This window comes from Chanos chanos, chromosome 7, assembly GCF_902362185.1.
Source record: "Chanos chanos chromosome 7, fChaCha1.1, whole genome shotgun sequence".
NCBI classification, from domain to species: Eukaryota; Metazoa; Chordata; class Actinopteri; order Gonorynchiformes; family Chanidae; genus Chanos; species Chanos chanos.
The window spans coordinates 42,753,739-42,776,599 of NC_044501.1; the positions used below are offsets into that span (position 1 = coordinate 42,753,739).

The 22,861-nt window shown below is 40.2% G+C and overlaps 1 pseudogene; it reads left to right on the top strand.

Annotated features, from left to right (window-relative positions):
• Positions 1 to 8,962: 8,962 nt before the first annotated feature.
• LOC115816405 (sialoadhesin-like) overlaps positions 8,963 to 22,861 on the top strand; it is a 185,235-nt pseudogene continuing 171,336 nt past the window's right edge.

Sequence of the window (22,861 nt, forward strand, 5' to 3'; positions counted from 1 at the left end):
CACTGTGTATGTGTATTGTGTATTACTAATCACTGTGATTGTATGTGTATGTTTTCATGTGCAGATGTAAATGATTGCAAATAATATGAGAGTAATGACCAAAAAATTGAATCCAGTTTTAGACGCTGCTTTTTTATAAACACTGTGTTCAGCTGTGAGTCATACCTGTGTTCAGTGATGGTGGGAGAGAGGTGAGCAGGCAGGTGAAACACTGTGGTTTAAATCAAAATTCCAAAGTAATCAAAAAAAGGGGTTTTTCAAGGTTTCCAAAAAAGTATAGAGCTTTCAAAACGGCATATTAAACTGAGTTTGTAGAAGCGTATAAGTGTAGGAGAGTGTAGTATATGAGTGAAGAAGTGATAAAGAGTGTAAGAGTGTAAGTCGTAAAAAACTGTTGGTTCACCAGCGTCCTCCAGTGTCTAAACTATGAGGCTCTACCTGTGCACAAGGAAGACGCCATCTTCACTGATAACGCATCTTGTGGCAAATGTCAAAATAAAAGTCTCAAGCCAAAGGCTACTGAACCTAAGCAAAACAAATAAGACTCAAGTTCAAACTCAAATCTGACTCCTGTAATGAAGTCTCTTTCTCTCTCTCTCTCTCTCTCTCTCTCTCTCTCTCTCTCTCTCTCTCTCTCTGTGTGTGTGTGTGTGTGTGTTCACTTTCATGTCCAGAATCCTCCTTGTCTCTCCCCAGACTGCTCTGTTCTCTACTGGTACTTTCTCCATATCTGCTGGTGACCATTGTGATTGGGGTCAAATGCTGGAGGGCTGGAGGTGAGAACTCTCTCAGTCTGATTACGGAAATTCATATGTCTAATCTCACATTCCAAATGAATGATCTGTTTCTCTTATAACAGAGTGATAAAAGCTGAATGCTGAAAAAGGAAAGAGAAAAAAAAAGAAAAAAAAAAAAGAAAAAAAAAAAGATATATATATATATATATATATATATACACACACATATCAAAATGTAAAGCAAAGATTCAAGATCTCAAGGTTCCAATGGTTAATTTGTCTTGTTTGTGTGTGTGTTTTACAGCACAGTCTAATGAACACAAGAGACAGCATGCAGTTATGGAGACATCGTAATCTGTAATCAACAAGATTATTATGTAATTCTCTGTGCAACCACAGAGGCAGTATAGAGTCATTTCTACACACACTGTAATGAATGGACAGTGAAAGACTATGAGGAATTTGAGACTTTCCTGTAAAATGTTTAATCTGATGTTAATAACAATAATGGTTGTCCAGGAGTCACATTTTAAAGGGAAACGAGGAGGTGCACTGATATTCTTTAATAGAAGGACTCTTTACTCTGTAATTTACTTTTCTGATTTCTTAAGGTTTCATATAATTATTACTTTATATATTGATTTCTTTCTCATTGCTGATAAAAACCCATATATTAGGTATCTTTCTTTTTGAATATTTGTGCATATAAGACAGCTTTTATTTTATAGCACTCTTGTGAGATATTAAGTGATAATCATGAAATGGTGTAAGAATAAAACTCTCACCAACATTTTCAATCAAGTATTTGAGTCATGTATTTCAGTTTTCATCTACATGCACATTGAAATACCTATGTAATTTAGTAAAAGTTTCTATCACTTTCTATCACATTTCAATTTCAATGCATTTTTAACAAAATTTTATCTTATAAATTAATTTAATTTCATTTAAAGGTAATGAGATTTAAAATAAATAAATAAAATAAAATAAAACCTTTTTACTAACTCTGTTTGGCTTACCTGAACTTTTTTTGTGAAAGTATATATTGTTATAAATATTATTCATTATTTTAGTATGAATCAAAATTCATATAAACATACTGTTATGTGTTGTTTTACTCATCCATTCATTTTACAGTTAGTTCCATATATAATGCTAAACATTGCTTCTCTCATTTTTATGTGATTGGGCTTCTCGTGTTTTAAAAGTAAAAAGAAATGACTACTTTTACTATCAGTATGTAACTGGCAGGACTATGTCTGACTCGTAGGGTTGGTAAATACCTAAAATCTCTGGATGGATGGAGTGAAAACAGATCTGTCTAACCCCCCAGGCCCTGTTCTTCTCATACCCTGTCCTGCCAAACAGTATGGGTGGAATAGCTGGGGCTTCAGGATTTGTCATTGTCAAGGTGTTGGCCTGAAGTATGTGGTCAGAGTCAAATGGAAAAGGTAGTGTGTGTGTGTGTGTGTGTGTGTGTGTGTGTGTGTGTGCCTGTGTGTAATTTACCCTGCACTCCCCTCACTAGAGCAGCCTGTAGTCAGAGTGAGTTGGATTTGACTACATGTGTTAAAGTGAAAACAGCAGTGTAAGAAAGTTAAGTATACATGACAGAGGTTGTTTTCTCAAAAGGGAATGATATAAGTGAGAATAAATCAGGTAATATTTAAGAAAAAGAGAAAGACTGTTACTTACAGAGCAGCACATGTAGAGGACTGAGCTCCATACTGTGAGAGTGAGAGACTTGTTTGATGTGAACTGTGTTCTAAACTCTTCCTGTATTTGAGGTTCCTCCTCTAATAGAGAGCAACACACACACACACACACACACACACACACACACACACATACAGAGAGAGAGAGAGAGAGAGAGAGAGAGAGAGAGAGAGAGAGAGAGAGAGAGAGAGAGAATAGATCATATGAACAGAAAAAGAACATGTGTAATGGGAGGGGTTACATCCTCTTTAAATCTCTCTCTTGTCAGTTTCAATAATGGGAATCTATTAAATTATACAGTAAGAAAATGTTGTAGCATTTAGAACAGAAAGTTCAAAATGACCGTTTATTAAATGATTATTATCACAGACTAACGAGGAAAGATTCACCATTATTCATTAGGGGATCACAGTGGCCTTTGATCATTTTAATGTGACATTCTCTCACTGAATTATCTGAGATATAAATAGTGTAAAATATTTGTAGTCAGTATAAAATAACATTTTCATGATATGAGTTCCGTTTTCATATGAAAACTATTAAAATGTAGTTCATGTTTCTTTCTCACACCCAGCTGAAAATTTGAGTAGACCAAAAGTACAAAAGACCAGTTAACGCCTCCTCCCATCCCCTCATTGGTCTAAACCCACACGACTGAAATAGAGCAGAAGCCAAACCACAAACTCACACCTCTACACTGTCCTTATGAATCAGACATACAAGTGCTATGGTTGGGACTTTGATAGTGTGTGAGCATGTTTGTGTGTGTTTATATCTGTGTGTGTCTGTGTGTGTGTGTGTGTATGTGTATGTATGTGTGTCTGTGTGTGTGTGTGTGCATACGTGTGTGAGTGTGTGTGTGTGTGTGTCTGTGTGTGTGTGTGCGTACGTGTGTGTGTGTGTGTGTGTGTGTGTGTGTGTGTGAGTGTGTGTGTGAGTGTGTGTGTGTGTTACGTGCGGCGCTCTGTGCATTTGTTTTGTTTTCCTCTCTCTCTCTCTCTCTCTCTCTCTCTCTCTCTCTCTCTCTCTCTCTCTCCTCTTGCTGCACTCTCTTGATGCAGGTATCCAGCTGTGGCACAAAGCGGCCGTCAGTCTCCATCTGGCCTGGCGTTCTGTCCCGCCTTCCAAGTCCAGCCATTCCAATCAGGATTGGAGTGCCCCCTCTCTCCCAACCAATCAGAGAAGACCTAAATTTAAAGACGCCTGTTTTGAGATGTGCAGATTGCTATTTTGCTTTAACTCCTTGTGCCTTTGTGTTTCTTACTGTTTACAAATAGGGGTTATACACTGTGTAATACTACTTGTGCCCCGTGTGTTTGTTTTGTTTTGTAGGTTAGGTTTTGTTTGGCTCTGCAACCCTTTGGTTTGTAGATAAGTGTGTGTGTGTGTGTGTGTGTGTGTGTGTGTGTGTGTGTGTGTGTGTGTGTGTGTGTGTGTGTGTGATTCAGTGAGGGTTAGGGCTGTTTTGTTTAGCTTCTTACTTTTTGTTGGCGCCGTCTGCGATTCTCTCTCCCCCATTCCCCTGTGTTATTACTATTGTAAATAGTTTGACCGTATCTGTAAATATCGTTGTGTAATTTTTGTACACTGCTCCTGTGTCTGTGATTTTTTTGTTGTTGCACCGTCCCAAACTAGCACTGGTGGTGGAATACGTTTATGCTGTGTCCCTTAAACATACGCCTAGACACCATTTCACACCTGGGACTTAACAGCGTGTGTGTGTGTGTGTGTGTGTGTGTGTGTGTGTGTGTGTGTGTGTGTGCGCGCGTGAGACAGAGAGAGAGAGAGAGAGAGATAGAGAGAGAGAGAGCGAGGGAAGAAGGGAGCATTGACTAGCATTGGTCAACACTGACAAAACAAAGGTTTTGTCAGAAACACAGTATCAGATACAGGTCAAAGCTTGTGTGAGCACCACCTGAATAAAGAGTATAAAGTGTAGAAATTTTTTTTTACTGATTTATATATTTACTAAATATGTCCATTACTGTCTCCTCTGAGCTTGTAGAATTGTATCTGTAAACTGTAGAGGACTGATGACGGCTCTTCCCACACAGACACTGGTCTAAACTAAGGGTGTCAAAATCCAGTCCTGGATTTTCAAAGTGAAAATCACCAGGTGAAAACAGAAACCGGCAGGACCCTGGCCCTCCAGGACCGGATCGTGACACATGTGGTCTGAACACACATGGCTCAACTAGAGAAGAGCTCAAACCACAATCAGTCATTGTTTTTAAACCATCTCATCTCTATATGGAGAGGAATGGGGAGTGAAAACATTTATTCAAGGTTAGATTTATTATTGCTTACTAGTGTTTAATGTCCTTTGTAAAACATATAAAACATTTTTAAATGGCTTTTTTGTGGGAGTATAATTCTCTAGAAAGCTGTATCTGATATTATGTATCTGATATTTGATAGCTGTGTGTGTCACTGGAATTTTGGTTAAATCAATAGGAAACAAAATGAAAATGTCTGAACATCATTATTGTTGTCATAGACGCACCGTAAATAAACATTCAAAAGATGAGTTGATGTGTGCCCTGTTGGTCACACTTGTCGACAGGTTAAAATATCAGTAACACATAGCGTCCTCTTCTCTGAATGCTTCCTCTTTCTCATTTCTCAGTAAAGACTGTCACTGTATTTATGGCTGAAGAGTGAGAGACTCTGAGACTTCTTTTAGAAAATGTTTAAATGTTTAGAGTTTTTTGGAAACTAGGACCTCTGTAACCAGAGAAGGTCCTTCCTTTGCCCCCATTTCTCTCTGTCTCATCACTCCATCCTCTCTCCATTTAACTGTCTCACCACTCCATCATCTCTCCATGTAACTGTCTCATCACTCCATCCTCTCTCCATTTAACTGTCTAATCACTCCATCCTCTCTCCATTTAACTGTCTCACCACTCCATCCCCTCTCCATTTAACTGTCTCACCACTCCATCCTCTCTCCATTTAACTGTCTCATCACTCCATCCTCTCTCCACTTAACTGTCTCACCACTCCATCCTCTCTCCATTTAACTGTCTAACCACTCCATCCTCTCTCCATTTAACTCTCACCACTCCATCCTCTCTCCATTTAACTGTCTCATCACTCCATCCTCTCTCCATATAACTGTCTCACGTCTCCATCCTCTCTCCATTTAACTGTCTCACCACTCCATCCTCTCTCCATTTAACTGTCTAACCACTCCATCCTCTCTCCATTTAACTCTCACCACTCCATCCTCTCTCCATTTAACTGTCTCATCACTCCATCCTCTCTCCATATAACTGTCTCACCACTCCATCCTCTCTCCATTTAACTCTCACCACTCCATCCTCTCTCCATTTAACTGTCTCACCACTCCATCCTCTCTCCATTTAACTGTTCCTCCCATACTTTATCATCCATTCACACCACTGCAACACATCAACCATACACACACACAAAGTAGTGATGAAAATGCCTTCAGGAATGATTTTACAATCTGAATGTAACTTTTGTGGGCATATGGTGGCTAATGATATGATGTAATTGCAATATATGACACTAGTGTTAAGATGCATTATCGATACACAGACAAACAGAAGAAAAGTATAGGATTCATTCCTGAGACATAAACCTACTGCCCCTGTGTTTTTAATGAAGACTCTTGTTCTCTATCTGAAACACAACACTGTTTCCATATTTGCTGACATAAATATCATTAAAATATTTAAAAAGTCCAAAATAGGGAAGAGGAGTTATGAAGTCTTTGTAGAAGACTCTAGAGATCTGCAAAGGATACTGTCATTTCATTCTTATGATCACTCTGTGTTTCTCTGCAGAAGTGTGATCTAAATGTGAGAATATATATGAGGTCATAACACACACTGTAGATCAAACAGTCTCTCACTCATAGAGCATGGAGCTGAGTCCACTACATGTACTGCTCTGTGAGAATGATCTCTCTATGTCATTTTATCAGTGATGTCACTGTCTGAGAATGGAACAGGTGTGACAAAGACATTAAGAGTGTGTGTGTGTGTGTGTGTGTGTGTGTGTGTTGTTGTGGGGGGGCAAAACCTGTGTGGGCACCACTTAAGTAAAGAGTAAAAAGTGTAGAAAAGTATCTCACTGATATATTTATTCACTGAATTATTGTCTTCCAATGGCAGCTCCTCCCAAACACCCACTGGTCTGAATTCACATGACTCGACTAGAACAGAACCCAAACCAGAATCAGTCATTGTTTTTAAACCATGTGATATCTGTGCGTAGAGAATGAGGGAGAGAGTACTTATTTCCGGTTAGATTTAATATTACTCAGTAGGCTATTAATGACTTTTGAAAATATACTGTGGTATCTGTGTGTAGAGAATGAGGGAGAGAGAGTACTTATTTGCAGTTAGATTTAATATTACTCAGCAGGCTATTAATGACTTTTGAAAATATACTGTAAGTCTAGTGAATGGCCCTTTTGTAGAAGTATAAATCTGTAGAAATTTAATAAACTGTAGATTAAGTTGATAAACTCACTCATGATGCCTGACAGCAGAGCAGTTTGTGGTTTGACTTCTGTTCTAATTCTTCACACATGTGGGTTTAGACCAGTGAGTGTGGGTCGAGCTGCTTACTGACCATATACACTCCTCTCCAACATTTTCACACTCACACAGACCCATGACATCGGGTTTACGTGTGATGTGATCAGCCGTTTAAAATCAGCCACTGCGGGCTTCACTTATAATTCTCAGAGGAGATTAAAAAAAGAACTGTTTAACAGGTAGAGGAGTAAATGAGATTTTAGTGGTCAATTTCAGTATCAAGTTTAGTTGGGAATGCTGCTGTCATGGACACGTGTGTGTGTGTGTGTGTGTGTGTGTGTGTGTGTGTGTGTGTGTGTTTTAAGGTGATAGACATGGAAATATAATGTGATTTACAAATGGAGTGTTCATAATTCATAGTTTCAGTGTTGCCTGAGTCTTTGCACTGTTGTTGAATTTCAGTCTTTGTTTCTCATCCAAGAATGCTGTGTTTCTAAGATAAACTTCATTTTATCAGTAACATCCAGTGGTGCTTTGAACAAGCTGCAGGTGTGTTTTTGTGAAACTGATTGAATAAGGACTGGATTCAATGTGATTATAGTTTTATTATTTTATTATGAGTTGAGAGAGAAATGTCATAATACTGCTGATTGTGAAATGTCAGAGAAAAGCAACTGATGGGTTTGTTTTCGTCACATTCTAAATGAAATAGTTTTCTACAGTTTTAATATAGGAATTCAGTCTCATATCAGTATCATATAGAGACAAGACAGTGTAGTTATAATGAATCTAATCAGTATCATATAGAGACAAGACAGTGTAGTTATAATGAATCTAATTAGTATCATATAGAGATAAGACAGTGTAGTTAAAATGAATGTAATCAGTATCATATAGCGATAAGACAGTGTAGTTAAAGGTCAAATGTATCTGCTGTGTTCTAAGTTTCTCTGTCTGTGTTTTAGTGCTGAGTTCTCTCTTCTACTCTGGACAAACTCAAGGTAATAAAAATGTTATTCATGAGTTTTCTTAAATGTCCCGTACCATGTATCCTCCTGTACCATGTATCCTCCTGCAGATGTCAGATTTTTCAGATGTGAGTGTGTGCTTAGAGAGATGTTTAGTCAAAAACTCACACAGCATCAGGGTTCAATGACTATCTAATGGAAGCTGTATGGTGTATGTACACATCACTGTTTATTGACTGTCTAATGGAAGCTGTATGCTGTATGATAAGAGGAATGTTTATTGGTCTGTATGCTGTGTGATTTATTTGTCTCCTCATCACATTTATTTCAGTCAGAGTTTTGTGTGACCATGTAAGTTCAAAGTGAATGTCTTGTTTTATTTGATTCTTACAGGAAAACTTACTCTGACTCTTCACCCCAGCTGGCCTCAAATATTCAGTGGAGAGACAGTCACACTCAGATGTGAAATGAATGGAGATAAAACATCTGACTTTATGTATGTCTGGCATAAAGAAGGAGACACAACAAATTACAGATCAAACAGTAATGAATACAGAATCAGTCCTGTAGAGACATCCCACAGTGGTAATTATGAATGCGTAGCCCACAGCGAAGACTATGGTTATGTGAGTAACAGAGTGCATCTCAATATAATAGGTGAGTTTAAATCTCTGAAATTCATAAGTATTTTGTCCTTTGATCTATTATCATTACATACACATAGTGTAACAACACATAGTTAGTGGTGTGTGTGTGTGTGTGTGTGTGTGCGTGTGTGTGTGTGTTTTAGACAGAGAGACCAAGGGCCTCTCTCCACCTGTTTCCTGCAACACACAGATATTCAGTGGAGAGTCAGTCACTCTCAGATGTGACATATATAAGAGTCAGTGAATGGACTTACAGCTGGTATAAGAAAAATGATATCAGCTCAGCAGTTTACTCTAATGGGAATAATGAATATACATTCAGTGTTACTGAGTCTGACAGTGGAGAATACACTTTTAGAGGGAAACAGAAAAGTGACTCTCAGAACTCAGAGATGAGTGATGCTGTTACACTGACTGTGTTTGGTGAGTTTGTTCATGTTTTAATGCTGTGCACTGATATTTTCTCCTAACTTAATTATTTAAATATTTCAGTATTTATGTTCAGACAGTAAAGCTGCCAAAATACATAAATGTACACTATCCTTCACTATGTGCAACACTAAGCTTTAACATCAACAGCCATTTTTCTCAGTTAAATGAAAGCCTATAATGGGGTATAACATTCATATAAGTCGTGACAAAGACAAAACATTCTTAGATTAATCGCTGTTACTGTCTATACGTGTGTGGCACAAAAATTTCAGAATTGACGTTTTGGTGTGCCCTTAGGTTGAGGTCATTCAAAGTTTCACTGACTGTAAAACCAGAGAGTCCTGTGTACAGTGGAGAGACAGTCAGTCTGAAGTGTGTGATAGAGTCTGGGAGGAACTGGAGATATAAGTGGTATAAAGGCAGCACTCAGACTGCACTGTCTCAGTCTAATGGTTACACTAACTGGAGACACATTGACCATCAGAGCAGCTGCTGTAACTGACCAGGATCAGTACTGGTGTCAGGGAGGGAGAAAAGACAGAGCTCTATTGTCACATATGAGCAAGGATGGACAGTGACGAAGTATATTTACTGGACTACTGTACCTAAATACATTTTTAAAGTATCAGTACTTTACTTGAGTGAATTTTTTTTGGACACTTATGACTTTTACTCCACTACATTTGAAAGACAATTATTGTACTTTTCACTCCACTACATTTCTATGAAAGTTCTCGTTACTCATTACATGAAGCATAGGTATGAAGTCAGCGGATGAATTTTCTTTTCTAAAATGCAGTAGGCCATACTGTGCTCGTCACAGGAGAAAAACCAATCAGTCAACTACCCCAATGCTGTCAGTCAAGTGTGTGCTGCATTTTTTTAACAATTGGATTTAGCGGTTTTACTGATGGCTGCTACTACGGCAGGTAAAGATGATAAAGATAAAAGTTCCTCACCAGAGCACCCATGGCCATATCATAAGTCCACGTTTGAAATTTTGTAAATCAGTAGGTTGATTGTGTAAATCAGCTGGTTTGTAAATCAAGTTAACTGCTTCCCGTACTCGTTTGCATGCTGCCTTCGCCTACCTTTTTTCGTAGTGGCTGTGATGTAGTGTTCACTGCTCACTTACAGTCATATTAGCTGCAGTATATATGAGATGCGACTTGAAAATGGTGATTAATATGTTTGTCGAATCTGGTGACAGAGGCAGACCACAACTGCTACTTTTAACACAGCTTGTGGACACTCACGGAAACGATTTAGATTGGAAACCGTGTCCTGTGTCAATCCACTGCTGACGCATACTGTAGTCAGCTAGCAAAAATGCCGAGTAATGTTACTTACAAAAGTCCTTTCAGAAATATATGTTTTAATCTGGTCAGATAAACACAGCACTGTTAATAAGGTCACGCGGGGAGGGGGAATCAAGTGGTGACGATGGTCATCCAGCTGTTTCATATTTCAGGCAATACCATGTAGTAGAGTTGTTTAGCTCAAAGAAAGTAGTAAACCTGAGTCATGGTAGCTCCGCGTAGCATATCTTGGGCAACGAAGCTGTTACCTTAGTCGATTGTGGAAACGAGTATTCTCATTTGTAACATGCTGTAGTACTAGAGCGCGATCGAATCGCTATTGCTATATATGTTTATGTACACGTGTGTTCAAATGCAAGGTCGGCCACATAAATCAGCCAGTTACCAGCCATAAGATAGCGCTGCGTGTGTTACTAATGCACAGGGATAAGTCGTTACAGAGACACAGTGCCAATGTGTCATCTACACACTGTTGATATAACGTTCTTCTGTCGATGCAATAACACTCAGTAGTTATTTTGTATGTTTGCATGTTATCGTGAAATGTTATTCCTTTGTCTAAGCTGAATCATTAACCCTTTGGAGTCGGCCATCCCATGGGCGGAATGCAACAGAAATTTCGACAAACTGCTTCAAAAACTTCGCCAGTTTTTGTCCTAGAAACATGAAAAGCATATCATCCGAAACCTTCAACGGTCTACTTTAAAATGTATATAGATAAAACGTGAATTTATTTTGTAGAAATATGTGAGGGGAATAAAAAGAACAACATGCACATTTCAGTCTCTGAGTCAGAAAGTAGCTCTTGATGGCCCACCCATTTGCAAATAGATCTATTCATATGATAACGGCATAGTAATTTGCGAGTCGTTATTGGGTCAGTACGAGTCAAGAAAATGCTTGGAAACGCCCAATTTGAGTCCTGTAAACAAGAGCACATGTTTGGGTTGTTTTTACACTGACCAAGGAGCTACACGATGGCACAAGCACGCATCTATCTGTTTTGAGTCAAATTGGACGAATCCTCGGAGTTTCTGGTAAGTGTTTGCGCTTACTGCTTGTCGTTAGCAAAACTAGCCTGTTAGCTGTTGTTATGGCAACAAAAGACACCGTTATGTTCCCACTGAAAATGAGTGGGGAAAGTTTTACGGCTCGGAGGGTTTGCACACAGCGGCAGCAGATAGATTCAATGATCCGCGAAGCGATTGATCATGTTTAGAGTTATTAATGTGATTGCTGAATGTACATAGCCTGACGATTGTTGGCAAAACTCGTGATCTGCTGGGTAAACAACCTCACGTAGCCAGCGCGTTGCTATCTGTGGCTGAGAATCACTTGTTTTTTTGCAAAAGGTATAGTGCTTTTATAGGAGTATTTGCTCTTGTTTGTAAGTATTATGATGTTGACTGCTGTTTGTTTAGTTGGCCCACTTGTTGTTTTTTTATTGCCGTTTTTAATCGGTTATTTTCCGACTGAAAATGAATGGGGGAAGTAGTGGTACGACGACGGATTGTACACAGCGGAAGTAGTTGGATACAATGTTTTTTTTCCTCCGTGTTCAGAGTAACATATCAGGCTCCTGTAGCGTAATAGTGTGTGCTATACAAAATAACAGTGTTGTAATCATTGGAGCCAAATAAATCAGATTCATGGAGATTATACTGCCCTTACTATGACAATTAGTCTCATCAGTGTAGGCTATTGTAGGCTAATGCATTACTAGTAATGATGTTGCACTGTTATCAAGTATATGACAATAAACTTGAAATGTGACCTTCTGTTATCTATTGTATCTTTGGGTTCGTACACAGCATATTCAATGAACTGTGAAAAGGCCTTTATTGTCTCTTCTTTTCTTACAACTCACACTGACTTTCCAAACACAATGACAGGTGGCAATGACATTCCAGACTGATGGGCCGTTAGCTTTGACAGTGGGGCGGGGGACTGTTACAGGTGTGGTGACACCTACCTCATCAGTATTCATTGTGTAGGCCACTGACTTTGAAAAAAATAGTGTCAGCCCAAAGTTATAAGACTTTAGTGGTCAAACAACATGAAATTTCTGAATGCTTTACTCACCTATGTTCAAACCAGTGGGTGCAGCTGTGCATTGATAACTGTATTTTAGAATTACTTATATTTGGTGTGTCTTAATGGTGTTCAACCTCTGTGTTGAGGAACCACACACACATTCATGTGAATATACGAAAAACAAGTGGAAACTGGACATCTGTCTGTATTCTTGCCGGATGCCCTAGAGTGATCACAACCATCCCAAAACACATCAAGAGTAGATCCAATATTTAATAAGTTTGAAGTGCATATATTTCTCTCTTTTTTTTTTTTTTAACAAATTCAACAGCCTTACCTACAGCTGCACTGACAGTAAAACCACAGACCACTGTGTACACTGGAGGGACATTCAGTCTGAAGTGTGAGATAGAGACTGAAACTGGATGGAGATATAAGTGGTATAAAGGAAGCACTCAGACTGAATTGTCTGTATCTGAACATCACATTCTAAATGGAGACACACTGACCATCAGAGGAGCTGTTGAATCTGATGAGGGTCAGTACTGGTGTGAGGGAGAGAGAGACAACAGACCCACGTCCTCACAGCTAAGCAGTCCTGTCACTCTCACTGTTAGAGGTGAGTAAAGTGTGTGATGTATCTGTGTGTTATATCTGTGATAATTTGGCACCTCTCCCTGTATTCTGTACTCTGAATCTTGGTCCATTTCATGCTATCAGTTCTGAGAGCTTAACTATGGTGTCCCTCAGGGGTCGGTCATTGGCCCTCTCCTATTCTCTATTTACATGCTCCCTCTTGGAGACATTATTCACAGCTATAACATTAGCTTCCACTGTTATGCTGATGATACTCAGATCTACTTACCAATCAAGCACAGTGACCGCTTTGAATTGGCCAACCTTGTGGCGAGTCTCTGTGCCATTAAAAATTGGATGTCTTCAAACGTCCTGATGCTTAACTCAGGTAAGACAGAAATGCTAGTCATTAGTCCCCCTACGCATAAGCATCTTTTTAATAATCTTACATTAAATTTTGACAACTGCATTCTCTCGCAAAATTCCACAGCTAAAAACCTTGGTGTGATTTTTGACTCTAGTCTCTCGCTTGTCACTCATATCAAGAACACCACCAAAACGGCCTTTTATCATCTCCGCAATATCACCAAAATTAGGCCCCCACTATGTTCGGGTGATGCAGAAACCATTGTTCATGCATTTGTCATGTCTCGCCTTGACTACTGTAATGTTTTGTACTCTGGTTTGCCCACCTCTACTACTAGAAGTCTTCAGCTCGTCCAGAATGCTGCTGACAGAATCCTGACCCGGACTAGGAAGTTCGATCATATCACTCCTGTCCTGGCCTCCCTTCACTGGCTCCCAATTCACATTGAGAGCTGATTTTAAAGTCCTCCTATTAACATTTAAAATTCTCCATGGGCTTGCACCGGCCTTTCTATCCGAATTAATTACACCCTATGCCCCCCCCCCAGCCTACACTCTCAGGATGCTAAATTATTAGTTTTTTTAAGAGTTAAAAAGAAGTCCGCTGGCCATCGTGCCTTTGCCTACTGCGCACCCCTTCTCTGGAACAGCGTACCTATAAAAATCAAAGAGGCAAACTCTCTTGCTACATTTAAAAACAAACTTAAGACTCATTTGTTCTCTGTTTCATATGGATAGCGTAATTTCGAACTGACCATCCAATGAGGCTCAGTCTCTGCTGTAGTCTCTCCTGGCATAGTTTAGCCTAGTAGTTGCCGGCTTAGATACCTCTCATCTTTCTCTCTCTCCTCCCTCTCCTCTGCTTTTATCTTAACCTTGTCAGTTTCTGTTTCTAACATGCTCTCTTCTCTTTGTGTGAGTGATCGATGTCTGCGCCAACTTCCTGGATGTGGCACTTTCCCTTGGCCGGCTGACTGACTTTATGCCCTGCTGTCCCTGGCCCTGCTCCTCCTGCGCCCTCCAAAGCCACTAGTCTTGCAACAGTCATGCTTCTATAAAATGATTTTCCTTATTTCACTGGTTAAGTGCTGATACTCCAATAATGCTCTCCTTCCCTCCCTCATCTCCTGCATGGCTGTGGCTCATCTGATCGAGCAGGAGTGATTGGTTTGAATGAGGCTACTTTCTTCTTTGGTGCCCCCCCCCCCCCCCCCCCCCTTCCCTCCTCCCTCCCTGTCATCTCTCTCCCGATGGCTGCTGCGGCTTCATGGCTTCTTGCCCTGCTGTGGCTGTGTCGTCCACACCAACTGAGCCCCATGCTGTCTTGTCATTCTTTATATTGTCTACTAGTTGTGTTTTCATTTTCATTTTCATTGTTGTTTGTAATTTGCCCACTGAGCTGGCACCTATTGTACACCTGGCTGGCCTAGAAGGGGTCTCCTCTCTCTGTGGTCCTTCTCAAAATTTCTCCTATTTTTCCCTAGCATCTGGGTTTTTTGTGAAGTTTTTTCTTACCTGCTATGAGGACCAAGTCAGGGGGTGCCACCCTGCCCTGGTTGTTGTAATCCTGTGGGCATGTAAAGCCCTTTGAGACTGTAAACAGTGATATTGGGCTTTAAATAAACTTAAAGTTGAAACTTGAAACTTGATACACTGTACTGATGAATATTTATGGCGAATGAATTTTAAATGCATCTATTTCTTTTTCTCTCTATACCAACAGAATTACCAACAGCTACACTGACTGTAAAACCACAGTCCCCTGTGTATCCTGGAGAGACAGTCACAATGACTTGTGTAATTGACTCTGAGAATAAGTGGAGATATAAGTGGTATAGAGGAACCACTCAGATTGTGGTGTATACGTGTAACCCTCACACTTCACCAGTAAACACATTCACCTTCAGTGTTACTGTCTCAGACCAGGATCAGTACTGGTGTCAGGGAGAGAGGAATGACAGGCCCACATCCTCACAGCTAAGCAGTCTAGATATTCTCACTGTGAGAGGTGAGTAAAATCTGTGATAGGACATGTGTGATATAGAAGTCTGAACTATTTTCTCTTTCAGATTTGTGATTTTTACTCCCTTAACAATATATACGATATTGAAGGTGACTTTCATGAAATTAAAGTTTCATTTCTCTGTGTCTCAGTCCTGTCTCCTCCAGTCTCTCTGATCATCAGTCCCAACACAACTCAACACTTTACATCTGATTCTCTCTCACTGAGCTGTGAGGTACAGAGTGACTCTACTGGATGGACAGTGAGACGATACACAGATAATGGAGAGGTGTCAGACTGTTCATCAGACTGGGGATCAGTAAGAGGATCTACATGTAGCATCAGCTCCCTCCAGTCATCAGACAGTGGGGTGTACTGGTGTCAGTCTGACTCTGGAGGGAACAGTAATCCTTTCAACATGACAGTGACCAGTGAGTCTCAACAATGACTTTTATCATGGGGAAAAGTCACATCAAAGCTGAAACAATTTTTTAAACTTTTTTTCAGCATACATATTTGGAGCTTGAGCGTATTCTCTCAGCAGTGTATATGACTGTGTTCTGTTCTATAGATGGTGATGTGATCCTGGAGAGTCCTGTCCATCCTGTTACTGAGGGAGATACTTTGACTCTGCGCTGTAGATGTCAAAATGACCCCTCAGACCTCAGAGCTGATTTCTATAAAGATGGATTAGTCCTCCAGAATCAGACTACAGGAGAGATGACCATCCCTACTGTCTCAAAGTCGATTGAGGGTCTCTATTGGTGTAAACACCCAGGGAGAGGAGAGTCACCAAAGAGCTGGATCACTGTCAGAGTCACTGTCAGAGGTGAGAAGTAAATCTTGTCTCTTTGAATCAGTGCTGAGATACTTCAGCTCTGTATGTATATTAGTAATGATTGTGTTTGCATGTGCATGTTTTCATATACAGATATAAATGACAGCATTCTAACATTACCCACCCCCCTCTCTTTCTCTCACTCTATTTTTCTCCTTCTGTGCATGTGTGTGTGTGTCTGTGTGTCTGTGTGTCTGTGTGCCTGTGTGTGTGTGTGTCTGTGCATGCTCCAGAAGCCTCTCTGTCTCTCCCCAGACTGCTCTGTTCTCTACTGGTACTTTCTCCATATCTGCTGGTGACCATTGTGATTGGGGTCAAATGCTGGAGGGCTGGAGGTGAGAACTCTCTCAATCTGATTACAGAAGTTCATCTGTCTAATCTCACATTCTAAATAATCCATCTGTTTCTCTCATAATACAGTGATAAAAGCTGAATTCTGATAAAGGAAAACACATGAGAATGCAATGCAAAGATTCAGGGATTTGGAGTTTAAATGATTAATTTGTCTTGTTTTTGTGTCTGTTCTACAGCTCAGTCTGATGAAGACAAGAAAGAGTATGCAGTCATATAAACTTCATAGTCTCTCATTGTCACGGCTGTCTGGGTTTTGCCCCTTTTCCCCCAGGCCATGGTTTTGTTTATCTTTTTGTGTGTTCCCTTGTAGTCATGCTGGTGGTGTGGCAGGAGGCAATCAGTCCAGCTGGGTACACCGGCGCGCACTTGTACCTGAGATTAAAAGCCCTGCCCCTCCACCTCTCCCCGCCCCTCCTCTCTTTTTTTTTTTGTTTGTCTGCTTTAGGTTGCCGGGGTGGATGATGTTAATTTTGGAGGCGACCAGCCGGACCGACGTTGTGTTTACACTCCCTGAACTTTTTAGCCCTGATTGCTCACGTCCGTTTTCTTTTGCATTGATTAAATAAATTATATTTGTTTAAGCCTTATCCACATTCTCTTCCCCCTTACTTATTGTTGCATTCACCTTGTGGGCATCACACTAATTAACAAGAATATCATGTAATTCTCTGCATGACCACAGAGGCAGTATAGGGTAATTTTTCTGCACGCTGTAACAGAGGGACAGTGAAAGACTATGAGGAATTTGAGACTTTTCCATTCCTGTAAAATATTTAATCTGATGTTTATAACAGTAATGGTTGTGTCAGTAGTCACATTTTAAAGGGAAAAGAGAAAGTGCACTGATATGCTTGAAAAGAAGGACTCTTCACTCTTTAATTTACCTTTCTGATTTCTGAAGCTTTCAAACAATTATGACATCCGTGCATCCGTCACATACAGCCAACACATCATTGTTATGTATTTCAGTTTTTATCTACACACATCCAAATATCTATACTCATATGTAAATGGTTCTGTTACTTTGATGAATTTATGTCCATTTCTGAAGAATATTTTATTTTACAGATAAATATTTTTTTTTCACTTGGAAAGATGTAAACATAAAAACATGTTTTTTTCTCATTTCAACTTTCCTGCATTTGATTTATTGAGAGTACATAACTGTTATAATTATTATTAATTGCTTTGGAATTAATCTAAATGCATATAAATGTATTGCATATAAATGTAATGCATTATCTGAGAATAAAAACTGTTGTATTCATTCATTTTGATGTAACTGGGCCTCTTATGTTAAATGTAAAAATAAATGACTAATTTTACTGTCAATTCTTTCACTGCATCTAATTTCTCTCTCACAGTTGTTTTCCATAATGACATTAGATAACAGGCCAATGTAGTTTCTTGAGACACAATTTTATGAGTGTCTGGTATTGCTGCATTAGGACTGGGATCTGTGTAACCAGTTTCACACTAATAATCTTTCTAGAGCCCTCCATAACATTCTTTAACATTTGACAAGACAGGCCTATAGGTCTCTTCATCACTGAACAACTGTTTGGTTTGATCTGAAACTCTTACAACAGCAGTATGAATGCTGGACATATTACAATAGTTAGCTTCAGTTTCACTTTGCCTGTCAATATCAAAACATACAGGTTTTAATTAGAGGTGTGTTGCTGCTGTCAGGTGCTTTCACTGTAATTTACTGCTGACTGTTCTTTATGTCTTTACATCACTCATTAATCTGTTGGTTCAGTCAGAATCACTGGTCAGTGTAATGAGTCCATGAATAAGACACAGTGGAGAAATCCTCATCTAGACCATGTCATTACTGTCTAGTCTACAGTGCTGTGTCTCATAGGAGAAAAGCTCCCAGTGATCTGTCTGTTTATACTAAACTCCTCATCATTTCTCCTCATCACCTCCACTCACATCTTCTCCTTCCATTTACTCTCCCAGAATGACCTTCTGTCAGTTCTTCAGTCAGTTAAGTTATAAAAGAGGTCACTCTACAGAACCTTCTGTTCACTGGAGATCTTCTTATTCTTCCACCTCTTTTCTTTATGGTAAGAGCTGATGGAGAAATGGGTTAAAGTAAGAGCTTATGGAGAAATGGTTTATGGTAAGAGCTTATGGAGAAATGGTTTATGGTAAGAGTTTTAAGTCTTTAACAGAGGTACTCAAAGAGACAATGGAGATATCCACCAGTTGAGTCCAGAGTGGGTTGCATCAAAGTAAAATGCATATGTATGCACATACCCACAGAGCCTACACCTCACACACACACACACACACACACACACACACACACACACACACACACACACACACTGTTACATCCCCGGTGTGAAATGGTGTCTAGGCATATGTGTAAGGGACACAGCATAAACATATTCCACCACTTATTCCAGCACCAGTGCTAGCTTGGGACGGTGCAACAACAGAAAAATCACAGACACAGGAGCAGTGTACAAAAATTACAGAACGATATTGACAGATACAAAACAGCCCTAACCCTCACTGAAGCACACACACTCTTATCTACAAACCAAAGGGTGGCGGAGCCAAACAAAACCTAACTGCACTGACTACCTACAAAACAAAACAAACACAAGTGGCTCCCGCTTCTAACCTAACCCCTATACAATGTGTAACACTAGTGAAGGGACCCCCCCCCCCCCCCCCCCCCCCCCGACAATCGGAAGCAACCAAACCAAGACACGATCCACAAATTAAGCCAGAAAATGTTACAACATCGAACACGATACAAGGCAACTTTGTAAACATCAAGAAACACAAAGGCACTAGGAGTTGAAGGGAGATCATAATCTGTATGTCTCAAAACAGGCGTCTTTAAATTTAGGCACACCGTCTCTAGTTGGTCGGGAGAGAGGGGGCACTCCAATCCTGGTTGGAACGGCCGGACTGGGAAGGCGGGACAGAACGCCAGGCCAGATGGAGACTGACGGCCGCTTTGTGCCACAGCTGGATACCTGCATCAAGAGAGTGCAGCAAGAGGAGAGAGAGAGAGAGAGAGAGGGAGAGAGAGAGAGAGGAAAACAAGACGCAAACAAAACAAATGCACAGAGCGCCACGTGTATGTAGGGGTCGTCAGGTCCGTAAACCATATTAGCCATAATTCCCTGTTTGACCGCATGGGTAATCTGTACCCATCTTCTCAGGTTTCACTGTAACGGTATTGGTTACAGCAATGGAGCAGATACAGTGATGACGCAATTTTCGCCATAAAACCGCGGAAAATTCCAAACTTTCCCTCTTTTCCAGCTCCTTTCCAGCTCCGCAATCCTGCAACTCCCTAGCAGGTGTCTTTTTTCTCTGCCGAAGAAAAGGACAGCGTAACAAAGAAGCGAGACATTTGTACAACCAAAGTTTAATTTACTTTCTCTCGCGCAGTCGCCACGCAATGAGCTATTCAAAGTAAGGCTGGCATCTGGGCATACTTTAGTATTAAGATCATATGCAGTTAACGTGAAGAAAGTGTTATCATTTGAATTCTTTTATGATTTTAATGTACACGCTGTATTTCATGTACGATGCGTTTTTTAGCCGTTTATTATTTTCTTGTGAAGGATAGATCTGGCATGCGTTCTCTCTCTCTCTAACTCCCTTTTTCTGATTGCACACCTCCAACATTGGGATTGCAGCGTGACTTAAGGGTTGGGTAGAGTTGTTGAGTTTAGGGCCTACTTACTTGAGACTAGCTCTCAAGTTAGACATTCTTTGGTCTCTCGCACACATGCGATTCTCGTTGCCACCCCCACTCTAGTTAGTGCCTAGCACACACGCTTGCGCACTAAAACCTCATACCACGCATACCTCTTGCTGTACACATGCGCACAGCCTCTCTCCCTCGCTCCTCCTCCTCTCTTCTGTGCGCCTGCGCAGAGCCTCTCTCCAAAGAACTCCTCCCTCTCTCTTCAGTGCGCAGCTGGGCACACGCCCACATACACGCACGCGCTCTCTCTCTCTCGCTCTCTCACACACACACACACACACACACACACTCACTCATCTCTGGTCTAACACTCATTCAGTTCTACACTGAATGCCTGTACATAGACTCATCACCATTTTGTTACCCTTTGATCATTCTATTTGCTGCTGATTATTGATTGTACCATATCAGTATTGGTTTGCCAAGTAGTATTGATTATGTTAATAAATAGTATCATTGAAATAAACTGTTTTCCTGTCTGTTTCTGCCGCAGTATCTACTGAATGCCAACCTCTGCCATCAAAGCACTCCCAATTACCTTCAACCTGGTTGTTCATGAGTGTTATGGGTTTAGTAGTGTAATTGCAATACATTAGTACTGCAATACTCTAAGACTGTAGCACAGTGTTACAGCTAGCTTATCCCATTAATCTTAGTTGTTTAATTAATAAAATACTGAACATCGAAATTAATGGTTAATAAATTTTATGAGACTGATTTATGAGACTGATTTATAGGTCCTACCACACCTACATCTTTTGGTGTCTCTGTGTTAGGATTGCAATTGCACCTACATGTAACACACACACACACACACACATAACACACACACACGCATGTACGCATACACGCATGCTCACACATTATAAAAGTACCAACCACAGCACTCGTATGTCTGATTCATGAGAACAGTGTAGAGGTGTGAGTTTGTGGTTTGGCCTCTGCTCTTTTTCAGTTGTGTGTGTTTAGACCAATGTTACGGCTGTGGTGTTGGGGTGTGTTTTTTTTCTCTCTCCATGTCTCTCTCCAGGCACCGCCCTACCCTGTCCTCATTGTCGCCATGAATGGTTAGCAGCGGCGGTGCTTAATTGTTCACTGGAACCGGCTGTTTTAAAAGTCCTGGGGTGACCGATAGACGGGGCCAGTGGGCCAGACGGCAGGGTTAACGCTGTGTGTGTGCGTGTGTGTGCGCGTGTGTGTCTTGTAACAGGGATATATCACTGTGTGTGTTTTATCTCTGTGTGTATATTGCCTGCTTACAGCAGTTACGCTGTGTGTTTAATTCGGATGACGTGATTTAGTAGATTTGAATATTCCCTTTGGTTTTGTTGTAACCCTTTTCTTTCTCTTTTCTTGCTTTAATAAATTCACAACCCACAACATATTTCCGTTTTCCACCTATCTTTTTGAGTTTTTTGTTGTTACCTCCCACAGTCCCTAGATTTAATTCATGGGGACGTAACAACCAATGAGGAGATGGGAGGAGGTGTCACAGGAGAGTTGACGTCAGGATATGGAAGAAACCAGGAGTAGACGACTGTAGTCTACCTTATTCTCCACATCTCACACTTCCACTGCCATCCAGTCTGCTCCTGCTGCCTCCCAGCTCCCTGTCTCTGCTCCTGACTCAGTTTCTCCTGCTGCTCCTGCTAACTCAGCTGAATGGTACTGGGGAAAGGTTTCTCACCCTGCTTTTTTCTCCTACTTATGCATGTTTATTTTTCTGTACATGCAGACATATCTGCAAACAGCACTAACTGTATTGTCTGTTGATGAGAGAGGCATTGAATGGTATGAGAATAACATTTTCTCACTAACATTTACATTTGTATGTATTTCAGTCTCTGACTAACTTTACACAAACATCTATATGTTTATGCCAGTGTTTCTATCAAAGTCTAGAGATAAAATCTATTTTTGTTTACCCAGTTTAAGCCTGTGCCTAATTTTTGGAAGTATTAAATAAGTATTAAGCAATTGTTGTGTAAAGTTGTTGTTACATATTTCCTAATGAATCTTAGTATATATAGTCACTACCAAAACAGTGTAATTGCTTGTACCAGTTTTTGATGACTTATTTAACAGTCTATTTTTTTTTTTTTCAAACCTAGTTCAAAATACAATGATAAATAACGATTTATTCATTCATTTTTATGTAACTGGACATCTTGTCTTTTAAAACTAAAAATAAATGACTTCTTTTACTGCCAATGCTTTCACTGTTTCAAATCCCTGTTGAAGAGTAAATTTCCATCATGACCGTAGACAACATGCTGATGTAGTCTTTTTATTTCGTCAATTTTATAAATTTCTGGTATCACAGCATTTGGACCTATGGTGTATCTAGTGTGTCATAGATCTGATGACAGTAGCCTCATCCACAGCTGGATTAGGAGGAGGATGTGAAGCCCAGATGAACTTCAGTCTGAGTCCAGCAGAGGGAGACATTACATAAAATAACCTATAACATCATCTCCGATAATGTGAGCAGCCTAGTGCCCTAGTGACCTTCTTTGGCAGTCAAAAGTTCCGGTATATGGTTACTATGTATGTGTGTGTGTGTGTGTGGAGAGAGAGAGAGAGAGAGAGAGAGAAAGAGAGAGAGAGAGAGAGAGAGAGAGA